This window comes from Phalangium opilio, unplaced genomic scaffold (genome assembly GCF_054372755.1).
Source record: "Phalangium opilio isolate 3A_F unplaced genomic scaffold, DU_Popi_V2 ptg000352l_1, whole genome shotgun sequence".
NCBI classification, from domain to species: Eukaryota; Metazoa; Arthropoda; class Arachnida; order Opiliones; family Phalangiidae; genus Phalangium; species Phalangium opilio.
In genome coordinates this window covers 2,916,949-2,931,501 of record NW_028324228.1, presented here as the reverse complement: position 1 = coordinate 2,931,501, position 14,553 = coordinate 2,916,949, and the positions used below count along the sequence as shown (strand labels likewise).

At 36.2% G+C, this 14,553-nt stretch overlaps 2 long non-coding RNA genes across 3 annotated transcripts; both read left to right on the top strand.

The window, feature by feature from the left end:
• The first annotated feature begins 8,461 nt into the window (after positions 1–8,461).
• LOC149602882 (uncharacterized) lies at positions 8,462–9,435 on the top strand. The gene is made up of 4 exons (XR_016376957.1): positions 8,462–8,495; positions 8,569–8,847; positions 8,914–9,302; positions 9,357–9,435. It is a non-coding gene; the product is annotated as an uncharacterized LOC149602882 (long non-coding RNA).
• A 665-nt stretch (positions 9,436–10,100) lies between these two features.
• LOC149602881 (uncharacterized) lies at positions 10,101–11,556 on the top strand. Of its 2 annotated transcripts, none has more exons than XR_016377059.1 (2): positions 10,101–11,178; positions 11,336–11,556. It is a non-coding gene; the product is annotated as an uncharacterized LOC149602881 (long non-coding RNA). The 2 variants fall into 2 exon arrangements; XR_016377060.1 differs by having other exon boundaries at positions 11,227–11,556.
• Positions 11,557–14,553: the final 2,997 nt, after the last annotated feature.

The following is a 14,553-nucleotide window of genomic DNA, read 5'->3' as shown; positions in this document are numbered from 1 at the left end:
CCCCCCCACCCCCCCAAATTTCAAACCCTAGCAACGCTACTGCACTCTTGAAAGTGTTAAGCGATACTCTTAAAAGTATTGTGCGACACAAAAAAACGAGACTATGTTAGTAGGGCGACTACAGACGCCAACTTTTGTGACATGTCTTATCTTTATTTTGAGAATCATTAGAGTAGAAAATGAAATTTTTTTTAAATATTGTAGAGTAGATTAGGTCAAACGCGTTTCTGGTGCTCGAAAAATTCTTAGTGAAAAGAGATTATTAAATTTAACAAGAACGTTTATATCTACTGCTTGGATATTATGGCCTCCAAAACCAACTTAATACCCGATGAAATTATAGTAATTTAAAACTTTCTGCCTTTTTCAGAGGCTATTAAGTCGGTAAAAATTACCAACTTTTATGCAGTTTCACACTGAATGCTAGCTAGAACTAGCATTCAGGGCCGGATTAAGCAATTTTGCACCGGGGGCCGCCCCCTTTAGTCGGAAAAAACAGAACAGCAAATGTCCCTAAGAGGGAATAGTTGAACTCTATGCGCCCCCAACAAGACTTGCGCCCGGGGGCCAGTGCCCCCTCGCCCCCCTCTTAATCCGGCCCTGCAAGCATTGCTTAAAGCGGTATAGTTCTGCATGTAAGAACTTTCCTCTTAATTTAACTCAAAGTGGATCCTTGCTGTGAATATAGCACTGATTGCTAATAAATCACCCACTCTTTAAGGTGTTATGAGACACTCTGAAAGGTGATATGCGACACTTTGAAAGGTGTTATGCGACACTCTGAAAGGTGTTATGCGACACTCTGAAAGGTGCTATGCCGCACCCTTTAAAGAATTGCACAACACTCATGTGAGAGTAAAAATTAAGTTTTAGTTCGATATAAGAGTTAAAAAGGTGTTAAACTGCACCTCTGTTGCACCATTTTATAGCACCAATTGCTCCATAAGTGTTATTAAACCCTTTCAGGGGTGTAAATGAACACCTGTAATGATGTCAAATTTGGCCCCAAACTACTTTTAAAGGTGTTAAAACGCGCCCCATTTTCTTAGAGTGTATGCTTAACACGTAAAAGACGTTCAAAACCGAAACAAAAATCGTCTTGAACACATTAGAAAGTGAACATATTTTCACTTGAACATGTGCTCATTTTTGAACATGTATAGTAGAAAGAGTCGCATGAAGGTGTTCAGGGATTGTGTTCAGCTCCTGAACACATTTTCTGCATAATTAACATGTTCAGAGGCAGAACACTTAAATAAAAACACGTTCAAAATCAAACACAAAATGGCTTGAATGCATTAGAAAAAAGAACAGATTTCTATTTGAACATGTTCTCATTTTTGAACATGTATAGGAGAGTGTTGCATGAAGATGTTCAGGGATTGTGTTCAATTTCCTAACACATTTTTTTCTGTGTACAGGTGAAATATTTTCTTTTGAGACCGGTTTGTTGGGTTGACGTGGGAAGATGGGGAAGACGACCATGGTACCTAGAATGAGAGATTCATTTTCAGGCGGAAAGGGCACTATGTTTAAAAATTAGATTGCTTGTTGCCGTTGAAAAAACATTTCCTCTGACCCTTCAATGTATAAACAGTATGGACAAGATCAGACCAACACTTCCCATTATGGAAAACCCTCAATACTAACAACGGATGACGTCACTGTAGATCCAAAATAAGTACGAGTTATTCAAAAGATAATTTAAAATAATAAGCCATGATAATAATTAAAGCGTGCAATTTTCTTTTACTATAAAGGCTGATTTACATAGTTTCAAAAAATCCGCTTGTAGCGTGAGCTTCTTGTTTGCTATTGAGCTATTTTTTTACTTATTTTTACCTGCTCAAGCACTAGCTTCAAGCTTTGTTATTTACGTGCTTTTAAAACATTGACGCGAAAATATAAAACTTCTTGGTTTTTGATATTTGTTAAGCCTAAATTAAATAAAAAACAGTCATGGTGGTTTGTCGAAAAAGAACACTACTTTTGCGGAAAAAATTACTTTTAATGACTTTGTGCGTACGCCTCAAATTGAAAAAGAAACGCGCATATTCAAATAGAAGATGGTGGGTTCATTCTATCTGGAAAAATCGAAAATCAGAAGGCTAATACGGTACATTCGTGAGTTTCTTGAGTGGGTCAGTACATGGATGTGCCCACGTCTAGATAGAATGATAACGAAAATAAGGTTTAAAATTTAGTGATGAAACAGTTTCATTTAATTAATTTTTAAAATAAGCTCAAGGATATGCGAAAGACTGACGAATCGAAGTTTGCCAATTTCACTAGGATGTACCCATCCACCTTTGATATGCTATTGTCTCTCGTGGCGGAAAAGCTTCAGATTCGTTGTCTAGGACAAAATGATCTGATCTCCTCACATTACGGTGATTGCTAAAACTTACCATTGCCTATCGAAAGTATAAATGTTTCTATTTACTCCCCTCGATCTGAGGCTGATGGAGAGGGGGGGGGGTAAAATTATGATTCATTATAATTCAATAACGATAATGTGCCTCGATGCAGGTTTTGTAACCCCTTTTTTGTAAACATTTTCCTCCCATTCTGATGAAATAAAATAACATTTCGATATTATTGTGATACAGTCGCCGCAATTAAAACTTTCTTTCTCGCGACCCCATGTTTCAACACTAAGCCGCAAATTATTGATCTCATACATTTGATGAAAAAATACCTTTCTTATATTGTTGTTAAAATATAGATTTTACTAAGCATTTTTTTCACACTCGCCAATTCCCATTTTTAACTGCTAAATAGGGTGTTTCGAAACATTGGAATGACTTTAAAGAGAAGGTGAACAGTTGAACATTATTCGGCCAAATAACCGAATGACATTCCAGTAAAGGGCCAGTGATGTTAACTTTAATGTTCTGAATACACGTCCACCACGGAATCAAAGCATTGAGCCATATACTTATACCCTCTAATATTGCACAAATGTTGTGGATTGAAACTTCAAATCTTCCCCGTGAAGATATGGCTACGAGTGCGGCATTCTGTTCGCTTTGGTCCCATTGAACCGAATTCCCATTCGACAGAAGGGGTTTGTTGTGGTGTCCCATTCGACCGAACGTATACCCAAAAGGTGCGATTTTATGTATAATATAGTCCCATTGACGGAAATTTTATTGAACTAGTGTGTGGTTTTGCATTAAATATATTTTTAAGCTCATCACGGCTTGAAAATGTGTTATTGCACTTATTTTAACTACGATTTACCTACGGTGAACCTAACCTAACCTCGCCTAACAAAACGAAACCAAACGTAACCTAACGCAACGTAACCTAACCTAACCTCGCCTAACAAAACCAAACCAAACGTAACCTAACGCAACGTAACCTAACCTTACCTAACCTAACCAAAAAAACCAAACCTAACTTAACCTAACCAAACCAAAACTAACGTAACCCGGTCCGCAACAATTTGGTCTCGCCGTTATGGTCTTGCCGATTTGGTCTCGCCGTTTTGGTCTCGCCGTTTTGGTCTCGGGACAAATGGGTCTCGGGAAAAATGGTGGCAGCTAATTATTTAGAGAATATTTTGGAAAAGGTGGCAGCTAATTAGTAGGAGAATGTTTTGGAAAAGGTGGCAGCTAATTAGTAGGAGAATGTTTTGCAAAAGGTGGCAGCTAATTAGTAGGAAAATGTTTTGGAAAAGGTGGCAGCTAATTAATAGCAGAATATTTTGGAAAAGGTGGCAGCTAAATAATAGAAGAAAATTTTGGAAAAGGTGGCAACGAATTATTGGGACCATTGATTTGGAAAAGGAGGCAACTAATTAGGTAACCAAATAATCGCGAGAAAAAACCGTCCAAAGACCAAATAATCGCGAGAAAAAACCGTCCAAAAACCAAATAATCACGATACCAAATAGTCCCGAGACCAAAAAATCACGAGACCAAATAGTACCGAGACCAAAATATCACGAGACCAAATAGTACCGAGACCAAATCGGCGAGACCAAAATGGCGAGACCATATTGTCCTGTTCCGAACGTAACCTAACCAAACTAACCAAACCAAAACTAACCTAACGTAACCTAACCAAACCAAACCTAACGTAACGTAACCTAACCTAAACTAACGTAACCTAACCAAACCAAACCAAACCTAACCAAACCAAACCTCACCTAACCTAACCTACCCGAAACCAAAATATTAATATTTTAATTAAAAACTTAAAGACATTGTTGAAACTACCATTAAGACTATACTTCATTGTATGGTCAATTTGCTTTTTATTTCTAAATATCCCTTGCCTTGAAAGGAATGAAAGTGAGCGTTTTAATTAGTATCACGAAACATTTATTTCTAATATTATTAATATACCTTTTGGAGATTCGAACCAACAATCTATCGCTTCGCAGTACAACACCGTATCCACTACACCACCGCATCGCTGATGGCATGAGTGTTTCAAATTATATTGATGTATTTTTTACGGGCATATTCGGACAAATGGGATTTCGGTCCATCGGGAATAAAGCCATTTGGGCTAGAAATCTAAAAATCATTGAGGGATATTCGGTCGAATGGGATTTCGGTCCATTGGGAATTCGGTTAAAAGGGAACATACCTTCTGGCCCACTATGGTTCGCAAAAGCCAGGGGGTGAAGAGAGATTTCAATCTAGATTGGTGAGGGATTTTTGATGTCAGTTTCAACTTAAGTCTGCACGAACGTTTGGTTGAAAACGGCGCATTTCGGAGAGAACCATCTAGAAATTCAATGCCCAACAAATTCCCTCAATATGTCGCCCATTGAAACCCGCTTGGCGGAAATAAAGGTTTACTGAAAAGGAGAATACCCACATTAAAGCAGCGAGGGTCACAAAATGGTACCTACATTTGAGAAAGTGGTTGTGTTCAAGGAACACTCATATTTACAATGGATAGATAATGGCGAGCTCTAGCCGTCAGCGATTCGGTGGTGCAGTGGATACGGTGTTGGACTGTGAAGCGATGCCTAAAGGCATGTTAATAATATTAAAATTAAATGTTTCGTGATGCTAAATAAAACGCTCACTTTCATTCCTTTCATATAGAAATATGTAGAAATAATAAGCAAATTGTTCATAAAATGAAGTACAGTCTTAATGGTAGTTCCAACAATGTCTTTAAGTTGAATTAAAATATTAATATTTTGGTTTCGGGTACATTAAGTCGGGTTAGGCTGGGTTAGGTTTGGTTTGGTTAAGTTAGTTTAGGTTTAGTTAGATTTGGTTAGATTATGTTATGTTTGGTTAGGTTCGGTAAGGGTAGGTGAGGTGAGGTGAGGTGAGGTTAGGTTAGGGTAGGTGAAGTGAGGTTAGGTTAGGATACGTACGTTAAATTAGGTTCACCGTAGGTAAAAGGAAGTTAAAATAAGTTCAATAATACATTTTCAACTCATATTTATTTCAACAAAAAAGCATTGATAAGGATAAAAATATATTTTTTGCAAAGCCACACACTTCGTCTTCTTCTAGTTGAATAGAATTTTGGTCCAATGGGACTATATAATAATGAAAATCGCAATTTTTGGCTACGTTGTGTCGAATGGGACGCCATAAAAAACAATTCCATCGAATGGGAATTCGGATGAATGGGACCAAAGTGCTCACCTTCGCTTTAAAATCATCCCAATGATTCAAAACCCCCTATTTAGCAGATTGAAATGGGAAATTACGAGTGTAAAAAAATTCTTAATAAAAACTATATTAAACAACAATATAAGATTTTCCTCAATTGTATCAAATAAATCATTTGCAGCTTAATGTTGAAATAAGACATCGCGAGAGAGAACGTTTTTCATTGCGGCGAGTCTACCACAATAATATCGAAATGTTATTTTATTTAATCAGAATGTGAGGAAAATGTTCATTAAAATTGGGTTACAAAACCTGCCTCGAGGCACGTTATCGTTATTAAATTATAACTTAGGTCTAAAACGGATTTATGCAAGAAGAACGTTGAACGTAGCAAATTCACTACCCATCCTCGCATACTTTATTGAGAAACTTCGTCTGCTTATATTTTGACTCCACCCACAAATTCTGTATGTAGCAGTTTCGAAAAAAAAATTTAACCACGAAAATAGAGATAAGAATGACATTTTCGATCTCTAGAAGTCGCTATATACAGAATTTGTGGGTGGAGTCTCAATATAAGCAGACGAAGTTTCTCGATAAAGTATGCGAGGATGGTACTAGAGGCTAAAGCTACGATCCGACGTTCTTAGTACATAAATCCGTTTTTGCTTAGGTGATATTGCTAAATTTGTTGTTTGGTTGGTCGCAGGCTCGCCTTCGGTGTAATTTATTTTAAAATGAGCATATTTAGTAAAACAACTCTGCGAGATTTAAGTATTGTAGCTCCAACAATTAAATGAGTAAAATCAATTATGGGCCAAGAAACATGTTGTCATGAGATTCAAACGGGCATTATCAACATTAAGTTAGTTAATGCGAATTCTAGAAAATTCTGTTATTTTTACAATTTGCCTCTTGCTTTAATTACATTATCGATAATTAAATAAGATTATTAGAAATTTAGTTCACATTCCAATATTGGGCGTTTTCCCTTTTGCACGTTTAAAAGAGTAAATAATTTAATTTATATTTAAATAGTTATTTTCGATAAACACGTAAATTAAAAAAAGTTGAAAATGCAACTAACTAGCCATGAATTAGAGCCAAGACGGAGTATAAACATCGCAGGTCCAAGTGTTTTTGATGGCTCAGTTGGTCTTTCCATCAAACAACAATCATGTCGCTGAGGATATTACTTTTCGTGTTTGAAGCGATTTATAAATTGATGGCATTTATATCGTCTCTGCTTAAAGGTATTCCATTACCGCGAATTTGGGATTCCTACCCAAATTACGGTTTCAAGTCGGTCTTCGCCTTTGGTCACGTCAGATTCATGAAGCTCTTTCCACCCATTAAAGAAATCAGCTCTACAACTTGTGAGTTTGAATTTAAAATAACTATTTTTAAAGATAAAACAGAGTAAAACTGAATGCCCACTTTATTCAATTCGGAATCATATTGGTTGCGACATTGTGTTTTCACTTGTAGGGTTATAATTTTGCACTATTATTGCATCCGTATATAACATGTGTCGATATAGTTTCAATTTATTATTAGGTAATTCTAATAATAGGATAGCTTACTCTGTGTAGTTTACCAGTAAGTTGATGGATTTAGTTTTTTGGCAAACGAAATTCAGAAATTTGTTACTGCAAGGGTTTATTTAGTATTGTGTTGATTTTCTACGATTTATGGAAAGAAAAACATTCATGCTAAAGTAGAAATGGCACGTTATAGTGTCGTGGTCACTGTTTTCCGTGAGTATTGAACTGATCAGGCATTTCCCAAGTTTATGTGGTACTCAGTGTACCTTTAAGGTGTATGCGAGACAATGTAAAGCCTTGGATCAGTGTTTTGTGCTGTACAACTTTAGCACATTGAAAAACCACACGGAGTATTGCAAATATGATTTTTACACTTGTTGAATTACAGCATTTAGGAAAACACGTCGAGGGGTTTTGATCAGGCCGAAGTTATTAGTCTGTGCATTTCTGATTGAAGATCTTTCAAATTTTTAGATGTTTTGGAAGCCATACTGGGAATGTCCTCTTTATTTCGTCAAGAAGGCCTTTTTGATTTCAATTTATTTAATAAAAAACTCGTAATATTAGTTGATCCAGATTTGATTAAGGTAAGACCTATAGCGTGTGGGGTGACAAATTTTGGACTGACTCCCACCGATTTGACCACTTATTTCAAGGTTGTCTTAACCAGTAGCAAAGAAATCAACAAACCCGACCTTTACAAGATGTTCCACATATTTTTGGGAAGAGGCTTAGTAACGAGGTTATTGTAAAAAATAATTACATTTCTTATGTTCCCAATACACTCAAAAAACTTCAAAAAGCCATTTATTTGCCGAATATTTAGCGAGGGAAACCTTTGGAAGAAACAGAGGAAATTGCTAAATCCGATGTTTCATCTCCAGAGCATCAAGGAATTCGTTCCCACAAATACGTCAAAGTGATGATCTCCCAATTTCAAGAAGACATTTCCAAATCAGATTCGAAGATTTTAGATATAGCGGAGTCAATCGAGAAGCGCGCGTTCTACATAATTGCGGGTAAATTGAGATATCTTTGATACCGAATAGAAGTATGGCATCAAACAGACAGTCATTGAATTACAACATAGTTTGAACAATGGACATTATAATTCTAAAAGGACCAGCGACTAGTAATTTTACCACCCTTTAGGGGAATAGCTCTCATTTATTTACCCTCTTTGCCTTGAAATTATGACTGACCTGATATGCTAATAGTCATTTACGTTTTTCACGCGAATGTTTGAGTTGTCTTTAAAAACAAGATCAACAATAATTGCTCTTTTAGACGCCGCTGGTTTTGACGAAGATTACCAAAGGAACGAATATCTTGGAGATTTCTTTTTCAAAGCCATTAAAAGGTATCAACAAGAAAACTTGATTCATTCCAATAAAAACACAATTCCTCTCTTAGATTTAATTCTCTCCCCTCAGTTTTCCCTAGTTTAAACTATTTCACTTTTATGAAGCTTGAATTGTTATATGCGGCTTAAAATGAAAATTCGACAGTTCAAGGCTCTCCAGAAACCAATCAGTAGTTCTTAAGCGCCTAATTACTATGACTTAACCAAAAATATCAATAAAATTAGCCTAGAAGAAAGCTACAGTCACCGATTAATTCGACCATGGTTGCAATCAGACAATATATACAAAATGACAGCGAAGGGAAAAGAAACCGTAAACGCAGTTAAAGTAATTGATGAGACCTTTGAAGTAAGTAGACACTTTTTGAAATTCGGATTTGACACATTCCGAACAAAACCATGAATTTAATCGCAGACGGTAATGATGAAAAAGAAGGCGAATATGAAAGAGCCTGACGATAACGTTCGAAGTGTGAACTTCGCTGACATTATTCTACAAATGCTTGATAAAAACCCCGAATTAATGAGCGATAAACAATTTCGAGACGAATTCATCACTATCATTGGAGCGGTAAAAAAGAACAAAGTGCGCTTTAAGTGTAAAATTCCTATAATAAATGACTCTGGCAGGGTTTCGACACTAGCGCTACCCTTACAATATTTACTCTGTACATGATTGGTCTTTATCCGGAGATTCAAGAAAATGTTTACCAGGAGTTGACTTCCATCTGTGGAACGGACACCGAAAGGGACATTGAATACACCGATTTTAAACACTTGACCTACCTCGAAAAAGTCACCAAGGTTAACTTTTGTTCAATAGCTAAAGCAGCTGTATTACAACTTAAGCCTTTACAGGAATCGTTAAGGCTTTGTCCTCCACTTCCGTTGATTGCTCGCGAGCTAACTGAAGATTTACAAATAGGTTCGTTTTCAGCTTACTACTTCACAATGTGCCCTTGCTAATAAACTAATTAGAAGTTTCCTTCACTCTTTGTTCTACATTTAAAATTTTCTACAGAACATCGACTATCATTTTAATTTAAAAATATCTTGATAAAGTAATACTGTTGCAAGTTTTAGGTGAGAAAGCTCTTAAAAAAGGTGCGACGTGCCTTTTCTCGATTCAAGGCGTTCATCGCGACCCCCGATATTTCCCCAATCCAGAGGTATTCAACCCTGACAGATTCAACCCAGAGAACAGCGAGGGAAGACACCCATTTTGCTATATCCCATTTGCAGCCGGTCCTCGCAATTGCATCGGTTCGTCAACTCCTTTCGTTCAATAATTAAAAACTTCACTTAATTTCATCCGTTTTCCAGGACAACCATTCGCCGCGATTGAGTTGAAAGTATTTCTAGCGAACGTTCTTCGCCATTTCCGAATCACTTCGCAATTACCAAGAGATAAAGTAATTCCTGGTTATGGTATTGTCTCGAAAATTCATGAAATGCCCCTCCATTTCGTGCCCAGAAACCAGAATAATTGAAAAAAAAAATATACGTATTGTTCACTTTTTGCTTTGGTGCTGCCATCTATGGCAACACTAAAGGTATCAGCTCTTTAAAACGGACAATTTTGGTGTGCACAAGCCCCTCCTTTTTTTTTGGTGTTTGGTGTTTATAAAGGCCCGTTCAGACGACACTCTTTTTCCCGCTACGCTCGCTGTACTGAGCTCATCAGATTTTCTGGTTTCACCAGCCTCTAGAAAATGCGCTGTTGACACGGACAAAATTTTCTCATTCTTGATCTCGGAAAAGCGAGAAATTTTTTTTAAAAAATTCAACTTTTTTTCTCTCTTTGCTCGGCACAGCCAATAGAGTACTTCCGAAAATGACGTTACTCTTTGTTGTGTAGTACGCTACTCTGTTCTCTTCCTAACATTCACTAAAATTTTGTTTGTGAACAATCACAACCTAGGAAATTTTTAAGAACTATTCGTTTTAAAACTTTGCACGATAATTTAAAACCCTTCAATATACCTCTCACTGAAATTTTAGTGAAAACACATTTCCACAGAGTAGCAGAGTGTCGTCTGAACGGGCCTTTAAGCCGGACCGCCGCTATTGGACAGGACGACTGTTGCTATGGTTCCTACCTTTTCCTTTACCCAATCCCCAGTGTCTCTCTTGTTTACATTTTTTTACCGTGTTATTATTATGTCGAGCGGCTCGAGCCAGAGGGGTAGTCTATTCAATATTTGATCTAGTTCAATTAATTTTAAAATGAACATATAACTAAATAAACTTCATCTCGGTGCGCCAATCCTTTAACAACAATTATGTATAAATTGATCGTGTATTGTGGCCAAAGGGAGGTCTAGAAGTAAGCAAGCAAAGGCTTAGCGTCGTTGAGTCCGAGTCTCCTTAACACTTAGAATCATTAGAATTACAGACCTATTTATATCCTCAAAAACCATTCTGATTACAACAGTATTGCTTATTTACCATTCAAATGTCGTTGTCAAAACCACAACAACGGGTTTAACATTAAAGGTGATTCAATGTGGAGTCTAGCTGTCTAAGACATTCAGTAAAGAAATATGAAGCCTGTAATATGTAACACTATTATGAATACGTAAGGAGTATTCCTACTAACATTAACGGTGAATCAATCTGATTATGACAACAAGGACATTCAGTAATGAAAAGAAGAACGTAAAAACACCATTGTGTAAAGGTAAGCATTGTTTAATACAACGTTTACAAAACCACTGGTTTTTTACAGACATTCACGATGAATCTATGCATGGCTAAATTAACTAACATTAACATGTTTTTCTACTAACGGTAATGGTGAATGAATCTGATTATGATCGTATTAATTAAATTCGTAGGTTGGCTTAATTTTCAACTAATGCTGGACAACATAAAATTTCATCTTAAAATATATGAACCTAATATCTGAAAATATGAATTTAATAATTCCTTTTGGACTTGGTTGAATTTTTTTAAATTTTCAAATCTCTGTGAACTCAAATAATTAATGTGAGCTAGAAAATGTTTATGTTGGAAATCATTAGTCTTTAAATAAATAATTTCAATCGTTATGACATGAGTAAGATATTATGTTTCTTTTAAATATAAAAAGGCAAAACAATTACATGGATAAAGGATACACGTGGGAAAGTTTGTTTTCACACTTAGAGGATAGGCAACTCCCCTAGCGACTTATAATGATTTAACTTTATATGAATATGTTTCATTGACTTAAATTACATTGCTAAAAATTATTAGGTAGGTAGCGCTTTCAATTTTCTAATCTAATTGCAGAGTTGAATTGTAAACTCGATCAAAATTTGTCAAATATTTTTTTAATTAACCATAAATTTAACAACGTATGGCAAATTACTATTAATTTAACTTTGAAAATACGTTTGGTTAAAATAAGGACGTTAACTTAATAGAATTTTCTAGTCAAATTACAGATTTGAATTGTAAAATCTATTAAAATTTGTCATATATTTTTTTAATTAACTGGGAACGCTTCCTACCATGATTAAACTAAACAACGCGGCTAAAAGTTTCTAGTCCAAAATACAAATTCAGTTTCCTAGTATTATAATTGAAGTTCCTTAAAACATAGCCCACTCTATCACGCGCGTCCGTGAGTGCGAATCGAGTGGGCTATGTTTAAAATAATTTTTTCGGGAGCCGCCCTATTTCAAAAGGGTGTATTTTATATACGCATCACTAAACCTAGGAGAACAATGGCGGGGACAATTCCAAATTCAGTTTCATAGTATTATAATTGAAGTTCCTTAAAATAACTAGGAGAACAATGGCGGGGACCAGTCCGGGGACCATTTTATTATTTCGGACACTAGGGGGGTCTCTGCCGCAGTCTGGGAAATAAGGATATTTTTAAACTAGTCCTTGGGACCAGTGACCCCTAGTGTCCAAAATAATAAACTGTTCTCAGGACTGATCCCCACCTTTGTTCTCCTATAGATTTGCAATTAATAAACTGGTCCCGAGGACCAGTAACCCCCACTTTTTGAATTAAAAAACTAGTCCAAGCAATTAATAAACTGGTTTTGGACCAGAAGAAATGTGCTATTTCCCAGACTGATTTGTAACGAAAAGTTTCACTAGTGCCACCGTGCGGAGAAAACGCGAAGCTTGATCTAAAGGAAACAAATAATGGCAGGTCTATAGCTAAGCAACAACGGCAGAGTATGTGACGTTTAAACTTATAATTTAGTGCCAAATGAAAATTAGTACTCGAAATTTCTTGGAATGGATGAACCACAATTTCAGGAGAGAATATGGTCAAAAATGGTAAGTGTTGAAAACCTAATTACCCTAATATTAACCAAATTAGACTGTAAACACTTAAGCCTTGGTCATAACATGAAGATTATAAAAATTGGTAATACTGTTTTCGCTTTAATTAGTACCTGTTGCTCTCTCTCTCTCTCTTGTCAAAATTATGGACTATATTGGAAATGGGAAGAATTGCTTAATACAAGGGGAACAATTTAACTAAGAAAAAATCATATTAATAGCTTTGGCGTTTCTGAAAAATCAAAAGAATTTTTAACTAAGTTATATTGAAGCGTTACTTCTTCAAAATTCAGGATTATCGGGAAGAGCCGCACAAGGTTAAATTGGACCTGAGTGACAGCAATGAATTCGTGGTAGTTTGTTCTTGCCCAGCAGGAGGAGGAGGAGGGTTTTCCAAGCATTGCATAGCTGTCCTACTAGGTTACTACTCGTAAACAGGGAAGATAATCTTCCGACGCTAACCTGCACTGACGTAAAACAAACTTGGGGCAAACTAAAAAAATCAGTTCAAGAAATGCACAAGGGCGTTTTTTTTTGGTTCCTTTCAAGTTTCAAGTGACGATCTAGGGCTGAAATAGCCTTACAGCTTCGAAAATATATATTCTCATTGATAAACTGTGTTGCATTACAGCTCCCACGTACAAACTAGTGCATTTTGAATAAAAAAAACAAGACCAAATCCTCAAATCACTAATGGGAAGTACAAATTACGAATCAGCCTTACAAAAGCCCATAGAACCCAGTGAAAATATCTTAAGTCACGTCAGAAAAAGACAACAGGAAGAAGGAAGCGAGGAAAAACTGTTAACTGAAAGCCCTATCAAGAATGATAAAAATAGATTTCAATGTGATAAGAGAGACAGCGTGATGTTGTTCTTCAATATTATGCTGGACAGAGTGGATTTCACGTAGCTCAATTTAGATGCAAACATAGCGATTAGTTTAAATTCACTAACCGATGAAGAGGATGATTTCTCATAGAGCGGTGAATGAAATGCTAAGTTTTAGTGGGGAAATGTAAAGCCCCGCCTATTGACATGGGCGGTAACCACTGGATATTTTACTTCCAACAGCGACACGTAGATGGCGCGAAAATCTACTCTTTGGCGCGAAATTTAGAAAGCTTTGTTTTAGAACATTGGTGTTGCTTTAATGTTACTTCAAATCTTCATAAAATAAAGACTAACAGTTTTCTAGTAGCTACTTTGTTTCAGGGATAATTTTTCTCTGAATTTTTGCAGTTAATTACAGGATGAGAAGAGTAGTCTTTGTAAAGTGCGGCGCTTGGAGTCAATTTAGGTACCAAAAATGTAAATAATCACGATAATGAAACAGACTGAATGCATGTTATACTAGTTTTATTATGGTCTTAACTTTGCATTAATATGGCCAAAGCAAAACAAGTTTAACATACATTCATTGTATTTCATAATCGTGATTATTTACATTTTTGTTTTTGTGCTTGCCTTCTTTTGGCAGACAAAAGGTATAAGCTTATAAACGGACAACTTTTTTCCCTCTTTTCTCCCTTTTATGTCGTGCAAAAGCTCGCCTTTTTTGGTGTTTTTGCGTTTACCCGCTATAGCGCCCAGCACCATAAGAAGCTGTAAAAGAGACCCACATTAAGCTTAAGATCCTAGATAAAGAGACTCATATTCGACTTGGAACCCTCCATAAAAAGTGTTCCAGATGAAACTACAAGATCAACACTAAGTTACTTTACTTATAGTAAAGCACCGACACTGCAATTGGAATTTTCATAAAAGGA